We start from the raw sequence: 17,194 nt of genomic DNA, 5'->3' as shown, positions 1-17,194 counted from the left end.
CTTTCCTCTGCTCTCTGTGGGGGCTGTTCTGAACACTCTGTACAGCATAAAATGGGTGAGACTCAGCTCCTGACACAAATCAGGCAACAGCAGAAACAAAATCTATCAAAAAACACACATCTGATACATCATTGCATCTTTAGAGCAGTTCTCCTCACATGACCTTTTTTCAGCGAGACTACCACATTAGACACACACACATCTACACCCTTTTAAAAGGGTGCTAAAAGAATAAATCACACAACTGCATTAGGAATAATTAGGCCAGTGGAGTTTGGGAGGTGACGGGTGAGCTTACTTCAGCGTTTTCCTGTCTTGGACCGAAACCAGAGTCTGACTTTTTCCTCCTGTCGCTGCGAGCAAACACATACACACACATACCAACTGTGTGGATCACCTCATCTCTGGCCTGAGATGATGAAGTAAAAGGGGGAGACACGGCCTTCTGGGTTTTACTGCTCCTAGACTCACTGACCCATACCGAGGTCTAAAGTCGGATACAGCTCCTGTACCTTTCCTGAAAGTGGCCTCATTCCTTTGAAAATATTCTGTTTTTAGAAGTGCAGCCTTTCCCTCACCCTTAATTTGAAGGAGTGAGTTCTTAAGGAGCGGGTGATATTGCGTGGTAGTCGGCCTGGCAGGGACCAAGCAGGAAATCTTTCATTAAAATTCACTCAAGGTCCATCATGACTTGAAGCTCTGTGTTAGATATTGAATAATAACTAACACAGAGCAGTTCTGTTGAAGGGTTTATAATCCTCTGCATCACAGCTTGACCAATAAGCCCTGGGAACTCAGTTATAAATCAACAGCCTAGATAAACACGGATTAAAAGTTTCTAACTGAACGCTGTGTTTGGAGCTCTTTTTGTGCATGTGCTTTCTCCACCTGAAACTTTCTGAACTTTTCTGATATTTTCACAACAGAGCTTAAAAAAGAGCAAAGGGTGTTAGCTACCTGATGCAAAGGAAGATTGGAAATGAGGAGGGAAAGTAATAAAGACGAACCAAGAGAGAAAATGATCACAGAGCGTTGAGCTACATCAAAGTACTTCAAATGGTTTCTTCTCAAGCATCGTGAGCTGAACTACGAGCAAATTTGGGCTAATTGTCAATCACACATAAAAATATTTATGTGGAATATCTGACTCTTATCCAAACCATGCGGTGCAACTAAGCAAAGCAGCTCCCCAACAGAAATAGATGTCAGCTTTTCCTAAACACTACCACCCCCGCTTCTTCTTATCCTTCTTTTCATCTCTTTCATTCTCTAGTAAAGTCATGGAAAACAAAATGTCAGCAATAAAAGTGAATTTCTTCTGTGAAATAGAATAGCTAAGGCCAAGTGTGTAATTTCGTAAGCAGAAGGCACGTGAGTGCCTCTGGGAATATGAAGATCCCTGTGGCAGAGCAGGCTCAGACTCAGTCTTTGCTGTAGTTAGAGGGAAACCTGATAGTAATGCCTCTGCTCTGCTCACCCATGAGTCTGTCATTCAAGTTGTAGGAGGGGCTTAGACAACAGTGGCACTGTAGCATCTCACAGAGCCACGAGGATTTAGAAGATGTGGACTGAGGTGGCTTTCCCAACAACATCTGTAACTTTCTCTGGAGGACCAGAGACTGGAGGTCTGAGTTTGTGTCTAGGGACAGGACACATAGAGTGGCAGGGGTGAAAGAAGCCAGAGAGAGATTAGTTCAAAAGTAGGGACAGTGAAGAAGATAATAGTAGTGCTGTAAGACAGTACAGGGGATACCTTAGCCCCTCTCCAAGGTGCACACACAGACAGATCCTTAGATGTGTTTAAGCTCTGGAATTAAAAGTACCTGCTGGACAAAGCAACGATCATTCTATGTAAGGTAAAGAAGAAAGCTGATGATCTGCTCCACATCTTACATACGATATCAAGAAAGCCTCCCTGTAGCTACAGACACACCAAACTCAAACCTGACATTGCAATCTAACCGTTAAGTCTGTTAATACATCTGCCTCCACAGGACACTTTGTGTGTCTGTTGCATTTACTCATAATCCCACTGTGTCTTACAGGAAGCAGTTGTGCCCACTCGCTAAATCTGGAAAAAGATGGAAGCTTTTGAAAGCTATTCCTCAAAACCCCATGGAACAAAATGTGACTTTGTAGTAAGAAATGCTGTACATCACAGTTTTTGTTTCAGCCAAGGACTCAGTTGTTATCCTGGCCTCAAGGAGGGCCTAGAGGACTTACACAGACCAAAATCATACCTATCTCTGGTATCAGTGGTCATTTTAGGCCTCGCTGGATGCCTCGGAGCTGATAGCATCTCACAGACTGACAGTCTCATGTCTGATATCAGACACAGAGTAAAATAAGTTGGCAGATGTAGCCACACATTTTGAGTTCCCTGCTGCTTTAACCTTTCAGATGTGCATCGGTAGCCACACATGGTTCATATAACAAACCCCTTTTTTCTCCTCGGCAGTTTAAGGCTGCATGCAAACACGGAAATGAGATATACACTATGGTGCTGAGGCTGAAGAGTCAGGCATCAACTTTCTAATGCAGAGGTATAACCCACAGATAGGCATGACATACCACAAAAGGGCATTTGAACAAAAACATGTGTAGGTGTACATATACATGGCTGCATATATACAAACACAGATGGAAAAAGATAAACAAATCCAAACAAATGGATATGTACATACACACAGGCAGAGTCAATGAGTGGTGATGATGAAGATTTTGTCCCTACTTCCAAACGGGTACAGAGCAAAAGATGCTATATGAAATAAAACCGCTGTGAAAGGATGCAAAGCTGCTTTCATGCTTAAACTGGACTTTTCCCACTGGATAATTTCCTGTTTCAAAGATCAGTGAAGCATTTATTTATGAAATAACACTGTCCACAGGCGAAGAGTAATCCAGTTACATCAATGAGCTAATTTGTTCTCTTTAGATGTCCAACTTTTTCAAATATAAAAAGGACTCTGGGAATCTGGGATAGAAAAACAAGTAAATTAAAAAAAAAAAAACAAGGATGAAAATGAAACCAATGTTCCAACCAGTCTGACACTCCCATCAAATGACAATGTTTAACTCTAATTTATACTGAAGTTTGTTATTACTCCACCCTGTCACCTTATCCATCAGTACCTCCCATTTGTCCTACCCAAACACCTGCTTTAGCCCTATAAAAAGTGAGTTTATCATCCTTGAAAAGTGAGCATGTAGGACTTGCGAAGTTTGTGTGAACAAATTACATCTTTTCCCCACCTTATCACAGAATACGCTGGGATTCATTATCTGTGTTTCCTGCAATGTGCAGCACACTAGGATAGACTAATATGTGAAAGAAAATGGGACAAATGTGAGGAAACATAGACAGTCAAGGGCAGCAATAAAGGCTGTCTCTGATTAAGATGAAGAAGACTTTTTTTCCGGCACTAACAGAATTTCCTCGCAGCCTTAGCCTTCTATTTAATCTTCGTGTTAGTAGCAGATTAATGAAGTTGAATGAGTTCACAAACGGGCACACAGGTTCTTGGTATCTATTGCACAAGAAGATATTACATTCATTCATTTATTGGAAACTTTCCCTAATTCTCACCATAATCACTACTTGCCTTACCCTAACTCTAACTTTAAACTAAACCTAAGTTTAACCAAACCGTAAACCTAATCCTTCATTCTGTTCTGATTTATGTTGTGGACTCTTGCTTTTGTCCCCAAAAGGAGGCAAGCGGTGGGTAAACAGATTTATGTCCTGATAACGTGCGTAATTCCACCCCCCCACACAAACACACACACACACGCCACCCTCCCCTCCCTAAAACAGACGGTGAATGTTTGGCTGTGCCAGCTGTCTGAGCTTGACGCTGGGTGTGGGGTGTATATAATTGTCTGACAGGCTGTATGGTGTGCATACACATAGTCATAAACAGAATCTGGAGCGGAAGCAGTGATCATTTAGACGTGCTTGACCTCATGACCCCAGGGTTGAACTGTTATCCATTCATTATGTGTAATATCTGGCCTCTATGTTTGGAGGAAACAGTGGGCGCAGCACTGGACCGCAGCCAGGCAGACTGTTTGTGTGTGTGTGAGTGTGTGTGAGCGTGTGACATTGTGAGTGTGCTTTTGGAAAGGATGCATGAGCTGAAGAGTTTTCCTGATTTCATCTTTATTGTTTATGTTCTCATATGTAAGTAAATATAAATGATCCAAAAGTCTGTTTGCGTGTCTGTGCATGAAAGTGTGTAAACATGTCTATATCCAGGCCTTTGATGTTGACCACAGTGGCAATGCACTGTAGTGAACTTTAAGCTGAAAGGGAGCGAGACCCACAGAGAAACACATTTCAGTGTCAAAAACATCTGCATTTATATATAACTGCTCTGAAAATACAACACTAGAATTATATGTACACTGCAAAAGTGGGAAAACTCACTTTCCGTTGCCAGCTTCTTTCTCTTTAAACAATCTGGGAATAAAACACAATGCACAAATTGGCAATAATGCATTTAAAAACATTCAGCAGGCTGTGTCACCTTCTAACCTAACCTTTTAAATACTTGTGCCTGAGTGTGTGAATACAACGCTTTGCATTGTCAGGATGTGGGCATCCCACTGATGCAAATTTAGAGAGAGCCTGTGTGATGACAATGTTAGTGCTACTTTCCCTTATTCGGGAAGTATGTGTGTGAGCATTACTAAATTGCCTAATCGCACTTCACCTCAGTCATTTCAGATTTCAACTCCTGTAAGGCCACTGTGAACTCCTTAAGCAAACACCACGGAGAAAGGAGAAGGGACAGAGAGGGATGAACATCTAGCAAACATGCCCGTTTGAACCGGAAATATTTAGCAGGGTTAGAACTTTTGGCTCTTTGAAGCAGAAACACCAGAGAGGACCTGGCAAATATATATGTGTTTGAAGGCCAAATAGTGCTGAAGGCAGAGCTCCCATGGGGAATCTGACAGTAAAGCGGCTTTCCACTATGCTCACAGTTTAAATAAGAGACACAATAAGCTCAGTCATCGAGGAAAAGATGCCCTTATCCTAACCCCCATATAGCTGGAACACAGTGAGATATTTCATATTTAATGTGGTACAGAATACCCTATACACACACACACACACACACACACACACTGAGAGACAGACAGGATTCATTATCCCATTCTTTAATGGCATGAGGTGCCAGGTTCATTGACTGACAGAGCTAATTAGAGAGGCATGAAAGTTTAAGCAGCATGTGACTCCCCTGACCCATAAAAACCTGTCATGTTTGTTGGTTCAATTGAGGGCATCATCCTTTCATCTCATCCAACTATAGTATCAGGTTTCTCTCAGTTATACCATACACAGCCTGAGCCTAATCTTTAAATAAGACCCCGTATTGTTTCTTTGTAGGAGTGGTAGGTTATTGTAAAGAACCGTGAAACTGAGAAAACTTCAGTAAAACTCGTAGGCCATGAGGTAAAAGTTAAACTTCCTGATTTTTGTGCAAAATCCTGCCTCCTCTATGAACCTTTTTAAAATCACATATCTGTCAACAGTTAAAATGAATGTGGTCATCTGTCCATGACACAGATTGCTGTGCCACGGATGACAGTCATCAGTAGTCCAAGAAAGAAGCTTTGAAGTGAAACCACAGCGTGCGCCTTTCCACCCAGTTCTCATGGCTTTCCCTTTAAATAGAGCATGACATCAGACTGTGAGCAGGTCTACCGGCCCCAGCCCAAAACAAATGTGTCCAAACAATGCCACATCTGGAGCGAAACGTAGAAGTACGCAGAGACCAGCAGGAATGTAGTGGAGAGGGGATTGAAAAGGGAAAGTGATCCTAAAGTCATCAAGCTGCAGGCCCAGGCCAAGGTAGCTAACACATAATTTACAAATGATGCACTGCTCTTCACTCAAAAGGAATGATGCAGCAGGTTCAAGTGTCAGGGTTAAAAAATGGGATAAAGAGATATTTTAGCACACTAAAAGTAAACATAAACCTGCCAATCCATATGTAACTTGCTGTCTGACCTCTAAGTTCCAGCAAGCATTAGAGAAAAAACATCTTATTTGATTTGATCACCTTTGACTTTTCTGTGCAGATACAAGAGGAGCTCTGCAGAAAGTCTTCTCAGGAAGCTAGGTCTTGTTGTCAGTGTCAGAAGCAATCAGAGCTCCTGGGTCTGCCTTCATGCAGCAGAAGGAGCAGAGGTGCAAGGCAAAAATTCAGGCCAATTTTCTGCCTGTTGGATAGAGTGTCTAATAAACACATGACGGCTGATCCAGAGGTTATTTGTCAGCAGACACACAGTACACCACCTACAATCTGACACAGAAATTTGGACTTACAGTGAAGAATGCATAAAATGCGCACCGTAACACACAGACACATATAGGCACATGCACACATTAAAACACATAGCATATCTATATATTAACTTGGATTTGTGTAGGAGGTTAAGAAGACCTTCAGAATGAAGGTGTGATCTGATAAATACAGACATACAGTAGGATGGAAAATATGGTGAATGTGCAGAAGTTGAATAAGAGGACAGAGAAATCAAAGAATAAGAGGAGTAGAAGGAGGTAGGAGAAAGAGACAAAATGATAGAACCTGAGGGACTCGCTGCTCCACCAAGTCATGTGTTTTACATCTGCACTGCAATTTATAAAGCATCTGCCTCCAAATCCTATTTACAGGCCTGATTCTAGGCACGGACAGACTAGTTCGCCGGTAAGAGCGCCACCAACTGAAGAAGGCACCTGACAGAGGCTCGCATAAACTAGCTAATTACTAATGAAGTACTTCATTATAAAGACTCTTCAAAGTAAAGCCAGTAATGCCTGAATGAAACGTTTGAGAGGTACAGTGAAAGCAAGCTGAGGAAAGGATATGAGGTGAATGAGGTCAAGAAATTCAATTCTAAGAGTGTCCTCATACTATTCATGTCCCTTACTACACAACTTAAACAATGGAATAAATGAAGTAAAAATTACTGCACAATATTTTTGTAATACGAAGTCTGCTGTTTATACTGCCAGTGTCTTAAATCACACTGGTGTCTATTTATGGTAGCGATCAGCCGACAAACACATAACAATTTTTAATCATGAGACCATCTCTTCAATTATATATTCAAATTTAGCTGAAAATTATATGGGCCTAGAAATTTAAAAATACTCTCATCTAACTTTGAGGTTTTTTGAGTTTTAATGACTGGGAGCACCATGAGAAGTCTGTGATGAAAGCAATAATTTATCATGAATTCAAAGCTCTTTCCTTTAAGGTATTACCAAGCACAAGCGCATCATTTCTCCTCTTATGTTTCTGCCAACTGTAGATGGTTTCTGCTCACACTCAGGAGGCAATAGTGCCCAGTAAAAGATGGAGGGAGGGAATTCAAAATATAACAGTATGATAATTCCAGTTATGGTTGAAAATTATTATGGGTGTAGTCGGTAATAATTAAAGAAATACTCTTTTACTACGACTGTGTTTCTTTGATCATTCACCAGTGAGAATAAGATAGAGGTAAATGGAATATTTAAGCAAGTAGAAACTAGTCTACATCTAAAAATTAGTGCTGAGAAAAATCAGGATTTTTTCCTTGACGACATCAGTAAATAACGCACAGATTATGGTCACAAAATAAACTCATTATGTCCTCAAAATACATTATTTACAAACAATTCCAATCAAATCTACACATTCAAGGGTGTCTCCTTGTGCAGTCATACACTGCTTCCAGTCATACTGCTGATACTGTCCTTACCACTTTGTGTGTTTTTTATTCATACTGAATCTCCACTGTGTCAAGACCTGACGAGCTCGCCGAAACTCAAATCTGGTAAAAAAAAACCGATGGGAGATAAGCAAAGATTGTGGTGGTAGGCCAAAAAAACTTTGCGATTTTTACCACTCTGCCTTTTTCACTTGTGCTAAATGTTCCCTTACCCTTTATGATGTTAGTGTATAAGTCCACTCTGGCAGTCTGACACTGTGTTCATTTGCAGTGCACAACCCTGACAATCTCCAAAAAAAAAGAAAAAAAAAGAAACACAAACAAAATAGCAATAACCATGCTCTTAAACAAGAGCATGGTTATTGCTCTTGTAAACAATAACCAAGGGGCGATCGTGGCTCAAGAGTTGGCAGTTCGTCTTGTAATCGGAAGGTTGCCGGTTCGAGCCCCGGCTCGGTCGGTCTCGGTTGTTGTGTCCTTGGGCAAGACACTTCACCCGTTGCCTACTGGTGGTGTTCAGAGGGCCCGGTGGTACCAGTGTCCAACAGCCTCGCCTCTGTCAGTGCGCCCCAGGGCAGCTGTGGCTACAATGTAGCTTGCCATCACCAGTGTGTGAATGGGTGGATGACTGAATGTAGTGTAAAGCGCTTTGGGGTCCATAGGGACTAAATAAAGTGCTATACAAATACAGGCCATTTACATTCCTGACATGATGAGCTTTCTGCAGAACTGGACTTCAAGAGTGTTGTTTGGTCTTAAGGGTCATAGCCTGAGATTCAGCTTTCATCACCAGTAATAATCCTCAACATGAGGGTCAGTTCAGTTAAACACAGAATTAGATTTTTCATGTCTGGAGAAGTTTTGCAGAACTTCTTTTTCCCCCAATACCTTTGCATCCATAATCACTGCCAACTTTTCTTCCCATGACTTCTCAGCCCTCAGCCATCATCCACCACCTCTGCTTCAAAAGACTCCATCCCACGCCCCCCTTCCTCCAACACCATCCTGTCCCTTTCAACACTTCAGGTGAGGAACGAGCTGCGAGAGATCAAGATGCAAAAGGCTGATGGTCCAGGTGGAATCAGCTCCAGGCTCCTGAGGTGCCACGCTGACCAACTGTTTGGCATCATGGAATACATGTTCAACATGAGCCTGAAGCTGGGGAAAGTACCACAGCTGTGGAAGACCTCCTATGTGGTACCAGTACCGAAGACCACGCATCCGGAGGACCTCAGCAGCCACAGGCTGGTAGCACCAACCTCACATCTGATTAAGACCCTCAAGAGACTGGTCCTCAAACATATTTGCACCTCCTTCAGTCTTCATTGGATCTGGTGTAGTTTGCTTACCAGCCTAGAATCAGGGTGGATGATGCCATCATATACGTCCTGCACCGAGTTCTGACCCAACTGGAGAGGCCTGGAAGCACTGTGAGGATCATGTTCTTTGATATCTCCAGTGCTTTGAACACCATCCAGCCTGGACTTCTGAGGCAGAAGCTGGAGCTGTGCCAGTGGTTAGTGGACAACCTCACTGATGGCTCTGGCATAGTTGGCCTCATTACAGGTGAGGATGACTCAGAGTACTTTGTGGACTGGGGCCAGCGGGACCATCTTCTGATCAATGTGGGGAAAACCAAGGAGCTGGTGTAGGATTTCCGCAGGTGCAGACCCACCACACCGACACCAGTGAACATCCAGGGAACTGACATTAAGATAGTAGACTCTTATAAGTACCTGGATTTTCACCTGAACAATAAGCTGGAATCACAACACTGATGCTCTTTACAGGAAGGGTCAGAGCAGACTCTACCTGCTGAGGAGACTGAGATCTTTTGGAGTGCAGGGGGTATTCCTGAAGACCCTTTTTCACTTAATGGTGATGTCAGCCATCTTCTGTTATGTTGTCTGTTGGAACAGTAGCTTATCTGCAGCTGAGAGAAAGCGTTTAGATAAGATCATCATGAAGGCCAGCTTTGTTTTAGGATGCCCTCTCAACCCAGTGCAAGTGGAAGGAGGCAGAAGTACTTTGGCAAAAATAACATCACTCTTGGACAATGTTTCCCACCCCATGCACGAAGCTGTTGCAGAACTGGAGAGCTCCTTCAGTGACAGACTGCTGCATCCTAGGTGCAGAAAGGAGTGTTATCGCAGGTCCTGCCTCCCAGCAACTGCTAGATTTTATAGCCATCACTGCTCCCAACAAATGCAAAATGTTGTTTATCCCCACTGTTATCTGCACAGTTTTTCCATTTTCTGTTTTTAATAATCTTTTACATTTTTAATAACTTAATAACTGTACAGTGTTTTTTTTATTATGTTCTAAATTGTTTTTTTTTTAATCTCCACGCTCCATCTGCCTGTCACTTTGCTGCTGGAACACCTGAATTTCTCCAATTGCTGACAATACGTGATATTTCTATTCTATATTTCTATTCTATTCTAATCCCACGTAGGAAGGACAGGGCAGATTAAACCACTGACATGAGCACTGAAGTCACCGTTCACCTTTCACTATCAAGTCATAATGAAAGTCATCTCAGTCCTGTCAGCACTGAGCCAGAGAAGTCAGAAAGTCATGATGACATCACTCAACATAGGAATTAATGGATGAATAACCTACACTGTATTACGTACCTGCTGAGCTGATAATAAACCAACCTTTAAACCATTGTCATGCCCCTTAGACACAGAACTACATGTAATCCTTAGACTGGGTATATCAATAAGTCATCTGTATCTGGTTGATGGATTCTGATTAAAAATTGTCAGTGAGGATAAATTGAAAAAAAAAGTGCATTTATAAGTCCTGGGGTTATCTTTTTTTTTCACACATTCTCCAGTGAAGGCTGCCCGCATGTGTTTTCATCAGAGGATTCTTGTGGACGATTCTTACAACAAATACTTTTTGCTATCCTCTTGCAGTTGCAAGTGTTGATCTTTTATGTTTCCTTATGTCAGCAGTGATGCATGAGTGTGGCGGTAACCTCTTTGGGAGTCTAGAGTTACATTAACAGGCAGTACGAAAAGCAGGAGGTGGTGATGGTGTCAGGGGTTACGGTGACCTGACAAACACATGAACCACCCAGTGAGGAAGTCAACAAGAGATGCTTTCCACAGCAGTGCTGCACACCCTAGCAACAGCAGTTGCTGGCAAACATGTGTCTGACAAATGTGCCATCTGAACCAATGACAGGGCCTCAATCATCACAATATGGGGCTGCCTCACAAGTATCTCATACAAACACGGTGAAGGGAGTGGGGGAGTGGAAGGGAAGAAGAGAAATAAGACCGAGAGAATGCAGGAGGAAAGGCAGATATTGATAGTATGTGTTGGAGTGCTGTACAAGTCAAACTTGCAGAACTGAGCAGTTCTATTGTGTTCTATTGTTGACCTTAGGGCTAAAGTGCTAGCAAACTGCCTCAACATGGGCGTCTTATGTCATTTTTTGCCCCTAAAATCTCACTTTATCCAAACTATCCTTTCTGAAGCCAAACTGGAAGTTCACTCATACTGAACTGTTTTTTTTCCTCTTCTGGCTCTCTTCAGAAGAATTTTTATATAATTTGATGCCCTCTGCTGATTCATCTTTATTTGCTGCTCGATCGGCATTGTGTAACACCACCAATGTTTTCAATCAGTTCTTTTCATTCTCCAGACTATTATTTAATAAATCTGTTTGCCCCAGCCTTCTGTCTGTACTCCTTCTCATGCTCTTTTTTGTATTTTCTCTCTCTTTCTCTCCCCCTCGCCAGCTCTGGAAAGTACATTCGCACAGTTCAACAGTGACACAAGGACCGTCTCCTCATGGCAGACCATGCTTGTGTTTTTTCAATTAAGCTGGGCTCCTGTACACCATTCATTTGGGAAACCATAATTCTCATGGCCTAGCAAAAACTAATGGAAAGTCACTTAGGTTTTTTTTTTTTTTTCTGGGAGAGGTATCGGAAAGACCCGTTCCCTGGAAGCATGTCAGACGAGATGGAGAATAAAAACCATAGGAATACTGTCTATGAAAATACAGGAGGTGTTGATAGGAGGTGAAGGCCTCACAGAGGGGTTTCAGGGTGCAAGAACTCATGGAGTGAATGGGATCAGGAAGGAGGTGTGTGAAAGAATACAGATGGATGGATTTCCAAGGGAATGTGGATGAAAGTAAGAGAGTTGCAGGCCGGATCTGAAATGCCCAGCGGGGAGGAGGACAGATCCACTGAAATCACTTCAAAGCCTGGTGTCACTGGGCTGCAGATGAGTGCCTGCTGTCCTTTTTATTTACAGAGATGAGCCCCACTAGCCTTTTGCATTCAACAGCAATAAACAGTTCAAATAAATAAATATCCACATGTGGCCAAACACTCAGGTGCAGTAACACCACCCTATTTAGCAGCTCATTTAAAATGACTTTATGGCTCTATATATATTAACACTAGCCCAGAAGGGCAGTAAAAAGAGTGATATTAAGTTCATCTGACAAACAAAGCAATTTTTAAAAAACCAAAACATTGCTACAGAATAGTCACTTTCACCTTACTTTTCCAAAGTTTTTTTTCTAATAATGCATGCCACTTCGTCCTGTTTCCTTCATGTGTGCTTCAGCCACATTCTTTGCATTGCTACAACCCATTTGTCACCATTAACATAAACCTTTCACTGCTGACGCTGACTGCATTCATTCGTGCAAAGTCACAAACACACACATGCTCTATATTCAGAGGTGCATTCTCACATGAGCCAAAACACAGCTACCTACAACTGGTCATACTGTATGGGCACACACGTGCACACACGTACACATGCATAATGGAAGTGGGAGTGACTTAACCTGGACAGGCCCCCTTACACCCCCACCTCCCAGCCCCCACCACAACAATCAACAGAGACTGACGGACAGTAAAGCAGAGCACATAGTGAGGCACGGTCAGGAGCAGCACATAAAGAAGGAAGTCTCACTCACGTCTTACCTCAAGAGTAGCGCTGTGGAGCCGATGCAAGGAAAAGCTTCATGATTGTAGCGTTCTCTTTCAGTCTTGGTATCTTTGTATCTCTCAGCTGTGGCGGACAGGAGCTGAGACAGGCACAGGCAGCGCAGAGCGGAGCAGCGCTCAGCACACTTTAGAGGCAGAGAGGGCTGTGGAGCTGCGCAGACCCCGGGCCCATTCGCTCACACTCTGCCTTCTGAGGATGAAAAGAGAAGACTTCATTACCAGCTGAGACCACGCCTCTACCCCTCCAGCCTCTCTCCTCCCAAGCCTGTTCTCTCCCTCCCCTCTGCCTTCACTACCTCCCTGCTTCCCTTCCACACTCCCAGCCAGTAGCACAGGCCCTGTCTCAGCCAAGAGAGGGGGAGCAGGCTGCCAAAGAAAACCTCCAGTCCCACCGCCTGCTAGTGCCGTGCAGTGCATGGACAGAGAAAAAGAGCAATGAGGAAGAAGATGGAGAAACAGAGATGTCATACAGCAAATGATTTGAATACACAGAGAGTTATTTGCTTAGTTTGGACCTTTTGAATGAAATGTAATGTCGCAAAATCGGTTCAACTTCTGCCAGTGAAACCTCAAAATGCAATAGGGAGAGATAAAGTGTGAGAGTTTGCCAGTGACAGTGTTAAATGTCTAGGAAATTAAAATGAAGAAAGAAAAGAAGGAAGACCAAAAGTAAATTTAGACCAAGTATTGGGTGTAGGACAGAAGGGCTTCGCTTTAGAAATAGTGGAAAGAGACAGGGGAAGGACATAGACAGGCAGGCAGACGGAAAGAAAAACACAGACACAGAGAGAGACATAAAATAGGTGATCAGTTTGACAGTTTCAGGGAGTGAAGGAAAAAGACCAAACACATATTTAACCAGGGGGTGTTGGAAGTTTTAATTAAGACTTACTATAAGATCACATCAAACGACTGCTGCTCAGGAAGGACTATGACTGTGTGTGTGTGTTAAGTTCTGGGGGTGGGCACAATGCCTGTCTGTGTGTTTATAACTCTTTGCAAACTGCTTCCATATTCATCACCAAGAATAAGGATGACAGTTTTTGCCCATCTTCAGGATGTCTTTTCCCCTTTTCTCATCCTTTCTGCATTTTTTCTCATGCCAAAGTGAACTCTCTCCCCATGAGACAGGGAAAATCAGACCTAAAAGCACTAGCTGTTTACTGTCTGTAATTATGAGGGGCTGGGTACAGTCAGCCCAGGCAAGCTCTGCACCCTGCCCCCAGTGCCACCACACACAAACCTTGCTCTGCCAAGTCTGCCAGTTTAAACTGGGCAGTGGCAGAAAAAGGGGGCTGTAAAGTGAAAGAAAAGTACACTAAAACAAATTAAGGTTAAAATTAAGGTTCAAGTCAACTGGTAATAGAGACTTCAGAAACAAACAAACAAAAAAACACATTATACTTTAAATCACTTCTAGTTAGGTTTCTGTGGAAGTTGAGCTGCTGCCAGCCAACTTCAAGATCACAGCAAGAAAGTCGAACCTTGGTGCTAAAAATTATAAAAAAGACATCATCACAGGACATCTCTACATCCACCACTACTGGAAATTCTGTGGGCCTCAGTTTGATTTACCTTTGCAGAAAAAGAAGGCATTGAGTTTAAATAAGAGGACAGCGCTCTAGGATACAGTGCTAGCTCCTTGAACAGGAACAGGAAGAGGGATAAGCAAAAGAGCAGCTGGGACAAATATGAATGAAAAACAAAAAGACAGTCTAAAGATCTTGGAGCAGAGCAGAAGGACCAAAATGTAAGCATAATGTAAGAGTAAAGGAGAACTTTTTGGCTGCGTATGATGAGGTAAGCAGGCATTATACAGATCTCTGGCAATCTCCCATGCTAACATTAACACCTACACAGACCCTCTCAGTGGCATAATGGTGTCAAATTTACACAGGTCCACAAAACAGTACTTAAAGTTATGGGCTGCCTTCATTGTAGGCTGTGAAAACTCAGACACGAGGCTGGGATTGAGACAGCTGAAAATGGTTTGGTAGAGCAATGACAGAGAAAGAAGTGATAAAGTCATTTCTGTGTACTCCATTGCTAAGAAACACTAATCCTCCAAAAGCAGTGACATAGACAGCCTTTCTGTGGCGTTTTATGTCTTTAATCAGAGGCTTTGGTGATAAAGAAAAGACTAATCCAACATCTGAAAGCTGCTGTTTGTTTACTGTCTGCAATATAATCAGGTATGGTCATTACCTTAAAGATGGTAAATTGATAAAAATAGCACAAAGTGGTCATGCGATAAGGAAAATTAGATGTGTCACGACAGGCTGCCATCAGACTTTGCAGCCAAAACAAAACAAAAACCCAAACAATAAAATAAAAGATATAGAGAAATAGAAACAGAAAGAAAGAGGGAGAAAGTTTAAAAAAAAAAGAGAGATATGATTGATCTAAAATTGGTATTTAGGAACCTGTTAGAACCTTCTGAATATAGTCAACATCCTATCCTACCTAGCCACTAGGGGCTCTACAGGGCTGTGGTGTAAATACAGTGAGGCAAAGTTTAGCAGTAACAACACCTCTCACATTCTTCCCTCTTTTTTGTTTCAGAGAGGACAAACCTCTGTGTCCTTTGTTTTCATGACTGGTACAGCAAATTGTAAATCTCACCGATTTAAATCACTTATTTAATCTAGTACAGATCAGACATGGCCTACAACTCATTAGATTAAAAATAAACAACATAATTTCTTTTGCTGTTTGCCCAAGTTAAGAAAAGAGGATTGTGTAAATTCAATGAATGATAATGTTCACCTGTCAGTTTATTAGGTATACTTTGCTAGTATTGGGCTGGACTCTCTTTTGCCTTTTGTAACTGTCTCAATTCAACAGAGATTTTGGTCCATATTGACATGATAGCATCACATAGCTGCTGCACATTTGTCAGCTGCACATCCATGATGTGAATCTTGCATTCCACTACATCCCAAAGGTGCTCTCTTGGATTGAGATATTGTGAGTGTGGAAACTCTTTGAGTACAGTGAACTCACTGAGATGATTTGAGCTGCGTGACATGGTGCATTATCCTGCTGGAAGCAGCCATCAGAAGATGGGAACAGTAAGGACATGGTCCCAACAATGTTAAGTTAGACTATGGAGTTAAAATGATGCTCAATTAGTACTAAGGAGCCCAATAAGTGCAAAGAAAATATCCACCACACTATTGAAATGGACAAATTGTAATGCTACCAGCAAAATGTTAAAATCAAGACTCGTCAGATCAGACAATGATAAGCCTGATCTGAAGACTTCCAATCGTCTATTGTTACATCAGTTTCCTGTTCCCAGCTGACAGGAGTGGCACATGGTGTGGTCTTCTGCTGCTGTAGTTTATCTATAGCATGTATTAAGAGACTTATAATTGTATTAAGAGATGCTCATCTGCATACCTTGATTCTAACAAGTAATTATTTGAGTTGTTGTTGCCATCCTGTTAGCTCATAGCAGTCTGGGCATTGTCCACTGACATCAGCGAGGCAGTTTTGGAGACGGCTGTGCAGGAAAATCCCAGTAGATCAGCAATTTTGGAAATGTTCAGATCAGCCAATCTGGTACCAACAGCCATGCCAAACTGAACATCACTTCCATGAGAACTGCTTTGTAAGATGAATGTATATAAAAGAGTGGAGCCTGCTTAAAGCTAGCCCTCTAGTCTTTGCATATCAGATCACCAGCTGCCCGCACAGGGAATTCAATTTACACTCTCCGCTAGTACACAAGTCCTCTTTCTGCCAACCGTCTGGGGTCTCTAAATGGTCCTTCTTACTGTGTGTCACTAAAAAAAAAACATACAAAACAATGCTGATGCTTATTACAGGGTTTTTTTTCCCAGTGACCACAGAATATTCCAGCTTTCCTGTATGGAGCAACACCTGGGTCAAAAAACTAATAAAACTTTTGACCCTTTAGCAGTAATTCTGCATGCACAGATTTATTGACTAACTGTAATAAAGTTACTAAAAATAGTTCCCTAAAACTAAACGTAGACTGGGGGAAAATGTGTAAATTCACCTCCCCTAAATATACAGTGTAGCTTTTCTTTTCTGGCTTTTACAGGATAGAGCGGTTTAACCATGGCAAGATTAATGTTGAATGAAATCTTGCTCCCTGGCTGTGTGCCATTGTTTTGGTGTACTCAATTAACATGTGGTAACTTGACATCGAAGAAGTAAGAAGACATCAACCCTTGAGTGCTTTGTATACTGTAATAGCTAAGACAACCTCACTGGACTCGAGCATCTCAGTAAAGTAATAGCAAGAACACTGCTTTAGTTCCAAGTTTTAAAATTATTTCTGCAACCTGATTTTGCCACAGTTGCAGTAAGGTTTTAAAGTAACAGGGTTATTCCAGGTCATGTTGGTGACACACCCAGAGGCCCAATGAAAGGCCTCCCCATCACCACCACCAACAACGCTCCTGTAACTGTCAATTAAGGGCACTGAGTGTAGGCGCTGACTACATGTGGTG

General features: G+C 42.2%; 1 protein-coding gene across 7 annotated transcripts in view; it reads right to left on the bottom strand.

The window, feature by feature from the left end:
* Positions 1-17,194, bottom strand: part of znf469 (zinc finger protein 469) — a 190,204-nt gene that overhangs the window by 29,332 nt on the left and 143,678 nt on the right. For all 7 annotated transcript variants that reach the window (XR_001223946.3, XM_005470925.3, XM_019361490.2 and 4 more), the window contains one exon: positions 12,690-12,903. The gene's annotated coding sequence lies outside the window, so the exon portion shown is untranslated. The remainder of the gene's footprint in view (positions 1-12,689; positions 12,904-17,194) is intronic.

This window comes from Oreochromis niloticus, linkage group LG7 (assembly GCF_001858045.2).
Source record: "Oreochromis niloticus isolate F11D_XX linkage group LG7, O_niloticus_UMD_NMBU, whole genome shotgun sequence".
Lineage (NCBI taxonomy): Eukaryota > Metazoa > Chordata > Actinopteri > Cichliformes > Cichlidae > Oreochromis > Oreochromis niloticus.
Note: the sequence above shows the minus strand (reverse complement) of the source record. Positions and strands in the feature narration are given on the sequence as shown.